This window comes from Falco cherrug, chromosome 2, assembly GCF_023634085.1.
Source record: "Falco cherrug isolate bFalChe1 chromosome 2, bFalChe1.pri, whole genome shotgun sequence".
NCBI classification, from domain to species: domain Eukaryota; kingdom Metazoa; phylum Chordata; class Aves; order Falconiformes; family Falconidae; genus Falco; species Falco cherrug.
The window spans coordinates 10,350,806-10,359,021 of record NC_073698.1 but is presented as its reverse complement, the minus strand read 5'-3'; positions in this window follow the sequence as shown (position 1 = coordinate 10,359,021).

Below are 8,216 nucleotides of genomic sequence, written 5' to 3'. Positions count from 1 at the left end.
CGGATGGGCAAGGAGTGCGGTTCTTAAGATTGCTCTGTCGGCAGCACAGATTTCAACCTGTGTTCATAAAGTCAACCTTTTTCTGTTCAACTGCTGAACATTTTGTTTTCCTGACACAGCGTCGGTGTGACCAGGAGCGAAGAACTGTGTGCGACCGCTGTCATCTGTGCGTTTGCAGTCAGTCCTGTGAACCTGAAAGGAAAGGGGCTGTAGGAACACCAGGAATCTGGATGTACGAGAAGGGCATTAACGTCTTTTTATTAGCTTCATTGATCAACCTATATGATGACTAATTCTGACTATCCAGAAAGTACAGGGTTTTTTGCAGCCAGTGTGCTTCTGTGTGAGCATCCTCCTGAATAAAATATTTTTGTTACCTACTGGAAACAAGTATTTGAAAACTTCGTTTGTTTTTAAATATTAATAAAAGCTGTGTTGCAACAGAAGTAATTCAAAGCCAGCTAGAAGCAGAGCTGTTACCTTACAACAATCTGTGAAATATTTTTAGTTCAAAAACCTTGTTCTCTGAAATATGTTTTAAATTTATGAGAACTTTTGATACTGCAGTATTACTGCTGAAATCAATGCTTGGGAGAAAACTAACATAATGAGCTTCTAGCCTAACATGCTTAACCTATTTTGTTCTTCCTTTATTGAAAATCAGGCTCATGCATAAGAGACAGAGTTGACACTGTGCTGTTCTAGTCCCCAGGGGACTTAATTTAAATTTTTTAAGGGCATGCCTTGTAATCAGGTTACATTGTTGTATACATAAACATTAACCTGAACTTTAAATGTTTTGCCTTCATCTGTGAAAGCAGTTAACATTTGGAGCACCTACTCATGAGCAAAGCCTACAACAAAACTGTTCAGTTCAGACTTACTCTTTAATTATATCTCTGCAAATCAGAAGCCTGTCGGCACTCCTGTTAGAAAATTTTTGTATTTCAATGGATTTATAACATAAATGGAGTGCTTAATCTTTCCAAGAGCAGTTAACAGCTGTAAAGAAGATAAAACTGGTAAAATGGAGTGGAGGATATTAAAGTGTAGTTGAAAATAAATTTTTAAGGGAAAGGTTTTCATATGTTTATATAAAAATGAAATAGTTCATAAAGAACACGCTAAGACGGAAGGTTCATACAAAGAAATTACTCCAACTGTGAATGAGCCAAAGCACTGAAAGTTTACAAATCCCAGTATTTTATAATTTTTTTCCCATATCTTTATAAAGGTTCACCTTGTTGCTGTGTGCTATGTGAACACAGCGGCATTGTTATTTCTTCTCAACTATATTTTACTTTAGAACACAGGCAATGAAGCTTATTCCGTTTATTATTGAGCCATTATATTGATGCGTGTCCTGGTTTCTGCTGGGACACAGTTAATTTTCTTCTTAGGAGCTGGTGCAGTGCTGAGGTTTGGATTTGGTGCTAGAACAGTGTTAGTAGCACAGATGGTTTTGGCTGTTGCTGGGCGGTGTTTGTACAAAGTCAAGGGCTTTTCAGTTTCTCGGGCCCTACAGGCAAGAGGGTCATGGGGAGCTGGGAGGGGACACGGCCAGGCCAGCTGACCTGAACTAGCCAAAGGGGCAGTCCATACTACGGAACGTCATGCTGAGTATATAAGGTGGGGGAAGAAGGAGGGAGGGGGGACATTCAGCATTATGGCGTTTGTCTTCCCAAGTCCCCGCTGCGCGTGACGGAGCCCGGCTGCCCCGGGGATGGCTGAGCCCCTGCCTGCCCGTGGGAAGCGCTGGGTGAATCCCTTGGGTTGCTTTGTTTGCATGCACAGCTTTTGCTTTACCTATTAAACTGTCTTTATCTCAGCCCACGAGTTTTCTTACTTAATCTTCCAATCCTCTCCCCCTTCCCACTGCCGGGAGGGAGTGAGCAGCTGGCTGCATGGGGCTTGGTCACTGGCAGGACGGGGTTAAACCATGACGATGCACATTGCCTGAAGATCACAGTGTGGTTGAGACTTGTACAATCAAAAGTAGCCAAAAACTTCAACATGGTTGAGTGGCGGTACCGAAATGCTGAATGCACAATTCTTAAGCTAAAGCACGTGTCATTTTAATGAGGTTTTGCAGTTCACATTTTCATTATATAATGCACATATGTTTTATCTTAAACTGTCCCATGGAGGTACTTAAGTAAACAACTTTTCAGGGGTATGTTGCGATCTGCAGTGTTCTATGTCCTCATTTTCCCTCTATACATTGTAGGAATTCTTTACTGAAACTGTTAAGTATAGTTGTCTGCAGAACAAGCAGTAATCGTGAAAGACCTGACAGGTTTTGCCAGAGCTCCTCCATATTCTGGCAATTATGTTTTAGTAGAAATCAGGGTATAATACTGCCAGAGTCCTGCTGTTACACTCTGAATCCTATATAAATATTCAGTTCTCGGGCAGATTATCATTTATCAGACTGCAGATAATAAGAATGATGGTTATTTGCAAAACCGAAGTTCAATCAGGCTGAATTATGTGAACTAGCATGGTTTGGAGATGTAGAAAGAAAAGCTAGGTCTGTTTCATCCATTTCTCAGATTTGCCAGTACTAGGTACTAAGTATGTATACAACTATATATAAGTAGCTGTCCTTAATGATTGTTCTTTCAAAAACTTGGCATCTTCCCCACGTAGTCCCTGAGTGCCGATCTCTGCTGACAGCTCAGTAAATACGGTATTGCCACGGGTAGTAGCAGAGCACAAGCTTTGTTCCGGCTCTGCAGGGTCTCCTGACTTGCCATGTTCACATTTTCTGAACTTCGCTTTGCCTCCCTAGAGCTTTATTTTAGCTTGTTTGGCTGTTACAAATGTTGTCATGACCGGGTGGCTATTGCCTTACTTGTTTTACCTTTGTATCTCACTTTATAGTTGTATGTTATAACCGTATTTTGTCTATAGATACTAGTAACAAGCAGTTTTTCTGTGCAGAACATATATTTATAATCAGGTGGCAGAGGAATAGGAGCCTGATAGAAGCAGAGGCCTTGAAAACTGGGGTGTGGGATATGGTATAAAGGACCACGGGTGTGGGAGATTTAGAGAAGGGGCACAGGATGATGCTGGAGACCCCAGGAAGAGAAAGAGCTCATCATCATTTTGACTGCTCTGTTACTGAAATGTCTGTTTGTAATAGTATTTGTTGGTTTGTTTTTTCTTTCTTTTTCTGTAATAAATAGAGACTAAACAGTCTTTGATTACACAGTTGAGATGTCAGGTGTTCTAAAAATGAACTTGCCTTTACTTATGAAGTGTGCTTCTTTCTGCCCGTGATAAGACAGGCGGGAAGTTTGTGTTTTACTCCGCCGCCATGGCAATGGGTGATGCCACGCAAGTGCCTGCACTCCTGCAGAGCTCCTGGGGCTCATCCTGCCCGAGCTGTGGGCTGACAATGATGGTTTAGTGCCAGAGCATGCGAGCTTGGGTGGAAAGAGTATGGAAACGTGGCTGGGGAGACAGAGAGAGCTGAGGAAGCAAAAGCAGTGCTTCAGGAGGGGGTTGTTGGTTCCAGGAATATCTGAAGGGCCTAGCGATCCCAGAGGGGGCTAAACCTTTCAGTGCTCTGTTTGCAGCTGACTGTGTTTGCCCAGCCCGGCGTTCTGCTGCTCGTGGGTTACATAAGGGTGTGTTGTCACAACAGCCGCTGTGTCCAGCAACGGTGGCTTGGGTTTCCTTCTAAACGTACAGCCAAGTTTAGAGATAATGTGGATGACAGCACCAGGAATACGTCAGCAGCTCACTGTCAGCAAGCTAGCAAAGCACATCTGGGGAAGGTGCCGTGCAAACACAGCAAGTCTATTCTTATCTCACAACCTCCTGTGAAATACTTTTCCCATTATCACCTCTCCCGTTCTTTCCCTTTATGGAAGGTTGTGACATGTTTGCAGTTTACTTGAACCAGGTCCAGCCTCTCCTGCATGAGGTGCCTAACAGAACAGTCCTCCTCCTCCAGAAGATGGATGTGCCTTACCGATTGGGTTGAAGAACAATAGCTCGTCCATTTTCCTGGGTGAGGAAGATGTTTAGAGGTGTAGGATCCATCAGGGCAAACACTGTGCTGACGCTGACCAGAGCTGCCTTGATTTCACAAATTCTACCGGACACCAGCAGGTACGGAAGCAATCCATGGGACAGACAGCTCCTAAACCATTTAGGCTTTCTGAGCCCCTTCTGCTGGCACTGATTAACAGAAGTAACTGCTGAATTTGACCAAGGGCTCAACTCTAATACACCATAGACCTGCAGCTAAATCACAGGTTGAACGGTAGCCATTCTTGCTTTACCGGAGCTACTTTTAGTCTCAGCGGCGTATTGAACCAGTCTTTTGCCTTAAAAAACAGGCTGCTCGCTAAATTCAGCTCCTGCTGGTTTCTTTAGGGCCAGTTTCTGTGTAGCAGGTGTTGCTTATTGAGGAACGTGGCACTTTGCTTCAGCACAGAAAAGAACAGTATAGCAGAAGCAAGATGTCTGTATTTCGTTTAATTAGTGTTGCCTTCTCTGCTTTGCTGTAGGGAAGTCCATGACATCCACCATCATGCAGCAATTTTAATGGCTCTCTTAACTGTATGCTAAAGTCTCGTGAATGAAAACAGAGGAATTTAGAGTTAGAGGGAGGAAAAACAGGCCATGCTGACTATATCCCGATCCTACCAGCTGCGGAGAGGAGGGCCCCAGCTGCTTTTGATGCTGTGTCACGAGGAGATTCCAGCTTTGCCTCCTTGAAGGTTTCTACAGCATTGCCTAGGAGGTGCAGAAAGTCCTCGGTGGCTTTCAGTATCTTCCAGAATCTCATCCGGCTCCTGTTTTCCTTAGGAATAATGTGGGGTCACTGAAATAGCTCTTCTCTGCAGATGCTGCAGAGCACCTCTTACCCTTTGAGTGACACCACTGGGGGACTATTTCTGCTTTCAAGCAATTTTGTTTTTTTTAAAAAGACACGTGGTTGACATTTATTTATTATCTTGGCTTAAAGAGGTGAATAAGCAGCCTTTTAAAGATATCTTTATTAACTGTCATGGGTTTCAATCAAGCTTGCATGAATAGAGGACCACCAGCAGCCCTTAAGGGGCTGCCTGTTCAGTGGAAAGCACCACAATGGGAGGGTGCCAAGTACTGCCCTTCCCAGCAATCTCTCCATGACACATGCTTAAAGCAAGGAATGAAGCAGGTATGTTTTAATCCCTTCATGCATACATATGCCTTAATTCCCAGATGCTTTAGGGCCTTCTGAATGAAAAGTTGCATCTGGATCATTAGGCATGAGCACTCCTTGCATGCTTCTGATCCTTTTTTAACCCATTTCACCTTTCACAAGCAGCTGTAGCAACGAGCTTCACCATCTAGTCACATGTAGTGTGAGTAATGCCTTTGTTTTAAACCTGTTGCCTGGTATTTTATTAGGCGGCACAGGCAGGAACAGCAATAGTTCCTCCACACAAGGAACATGTTTCAGGTCACTGAGGGCTGCTGGCCCGGTGTTCAGGTCCTCTTCTGCTGCAAAACACTATGCACAGAGTTCACATTCTCTTGGTCTTTATGAACATGCAGAGATTATTTTATAGGTTATCTATACAAGGACAAAATAATAGAAATCAAGTCTGTGGAAAAGACAGCATACAGCACCAGTACTGGCTGTGATCATCTGCCTAATGGGCTGAATTGACTGACTGCTTTAGGAACTTTCTCCTGCAATGTATTTTCCTTAATAAAGATACACTGAGTTACACAGTGTGTTTTATTTTTATCACTATTGCAAAAGAATGACATTTTAGATCAGCTGCAGCAATTTAAAAGTTTGACCTGGACCTGACAAATTGCTTTGGCTGAACCATAAAAATAGACAAATCCAAATGCCCTGTTCTAACTGAACTGTATAGTTACTGAGAAGATTTATGAAACTTCTTCAGCTGGCATACTTGTACTTCAGTCATCGGGATACTGCGATAGGGAAATTTTAATTTCATTGCTCCACAAAAGCAGCCCCTTGATGCATGAGTCACCTTTGGGAAGCGTTGCTAAATTACAGGGTGTTGAGAGAAGCACTGGCATCACCTAATCCCAAACACTGACTCTTCAAAGGTTTTGAATTACTTTGAGGTTTTATTAAGCTTAAGATTTGCAGAGCTATTTTTAGGTGTTGCTATTTCTATTGATTGATTGATTGAAAAACACAGCAGAATAACTATTTTAAGTTACTTCCATTTTTGGTGCAAATGAATGAATTTTGTAACTGGATTGGGTTTATCACTTACTCTGTGGAGAACAGAGCATGTAGGTTATATCCACATTCTTGCCATCACTAAACTGACCAAGTGTTACAGCTTGTTTTCTAAAGGCAAATTAAAATTAAAAATAAAGGTATTTCAGCCATAAGACAATGTGAAAGAAACTTCCTTTCTTTGGCACTTTGCCTTTGAAAACAATTTTCTAAAGGAAAATCAGCAAGCCAAATATCCAAGTGGTTTTTGGTTCATCCAAGTTTAATTTTGCCAAATTTTTTTTTTTTTCAGCCCCAGTCTAGGCATAAGGGACTGCTTCTCCCAGATGTATGATTCACAAATTTCTTCAGCCAGGCTGAGTGAATGAACTGTGCAAATGGAATTATGGAAGGACAGAGCAGGGGATCCGGAGTTACTCATTGGTAGAGCAGAGACTGAAAAATCCCCACACACTTTGAAATTATGGGTAGGCAGAGCTACACAAATACAGCACCCTTTGGGCTGGGAGACAGCAGCAGCTGCTTGGTTGCCCATCTATAGAAAAGGAGATACTAGTGACTGAAGTGGGGAAGGCAATCTCAGCTCTGAGTAACTGCTGCTTTCAGTACCAAGAATATAGGATTTTATGGAAATCAACTAGTATAAGCCATTTAGAAGTGGTTTGGTTTCCTTATATGTAAGGATTTGGATATCTCTTTCCCTCGGGCAGAACTTTATCGGGAGGAACGGAAATAATTTAAGCTATTTTGTATACTTCTTAGGATGTAGTGGGTCATGATGAATTGTACATTCATACAGTTATCAATTAAGTTGAGAAGAACAAAGCAATCTATGCCGGCTGTGCATTCAGCCTGATGTGAGCTGTAATTTATTCTTACAGCTTCAAACTGCACACAAAACAAGAAGAGATATCTTTTGCAGCAGCAAGGTAATGGCACAGAACTTCAAAGGCTAACTACCACCAAAAAAGTATGTTTACTGGTGAAACATTTGTTCACTGGTTTATACTATTAAAGAGATTTCTGTAAATGCAGGAGGAAGCACACTTTGTCAGATATTTCCCTTTTACGTGAAATTCCTTTTTTGTCTTACCCTCTGATGATCCTATGGCAGAGAACACTGACAGATCCAAAGCTGACTGCTGTTCACAAGGAAAAAGGCACTAGTGGCTTTTTTCCACCATCCAAATATCCTAACCCTCCCCTGGGGCACATGCAGTTACAGCCCATTGCAGTTAACAGATAGTTATGATGGAGCAGGAGGAGTGGGGGATTCAGGAAAAGCGAAGAAAAACCAGTGTTGTTACGTACCAGTCACCGTTCCCAAGGTACCGCATCCTTCAGAAACACCTTAAGCTACAGATGTGGAGATTAACAACTTCATAACTGTGAGTGGCCCCAGTCAGCCAGAAGTAAAGAGAACAACAAAAATCTAGTCACTGTTCTGGTGTCCTCGGCATTGACGAATTATGTCTCTTACGTGCATGCTGACCAGGTCAGCTAAGCACTACTTTTTCCAACAGAAGAGGTAAAGCATGGACTGTGGAAGTGCCATTTCCTCCTCATGTGCAGGCGGCTTCATTTGCAAAAAGCAATCCAATAGTGACTTATAAACACAACATCCATAGTTACACAGTCCTTTCTCTTTCAGAGAGGCTTGTTGGAAGTGATGCCAATGAAAGCCTCTCTTCTTGGTGGCATACACCCCCCCAAACAACTTCCCAAAGGACTGAACTATAGTAATTTCTTGTTCCCTTGTCTGAATTCAAGGCATTTGAGATGAGAACAGCTCCTGTAGCCTAGCAATTGTCTTGTTCCTCTAATTCTGTCTTTTTTAGTACCACATCTGTTCTATTCCCCATAAAACAAAAAGAATTTTATTCCCACAACCTGGTGCAATTTAAAGTTGTGAGAAAAACTGTAATATATTTTACATAAGAGAAGAAATTGGTTATTATCAGCTCCCACAAACTGAAAGGTGATTCAA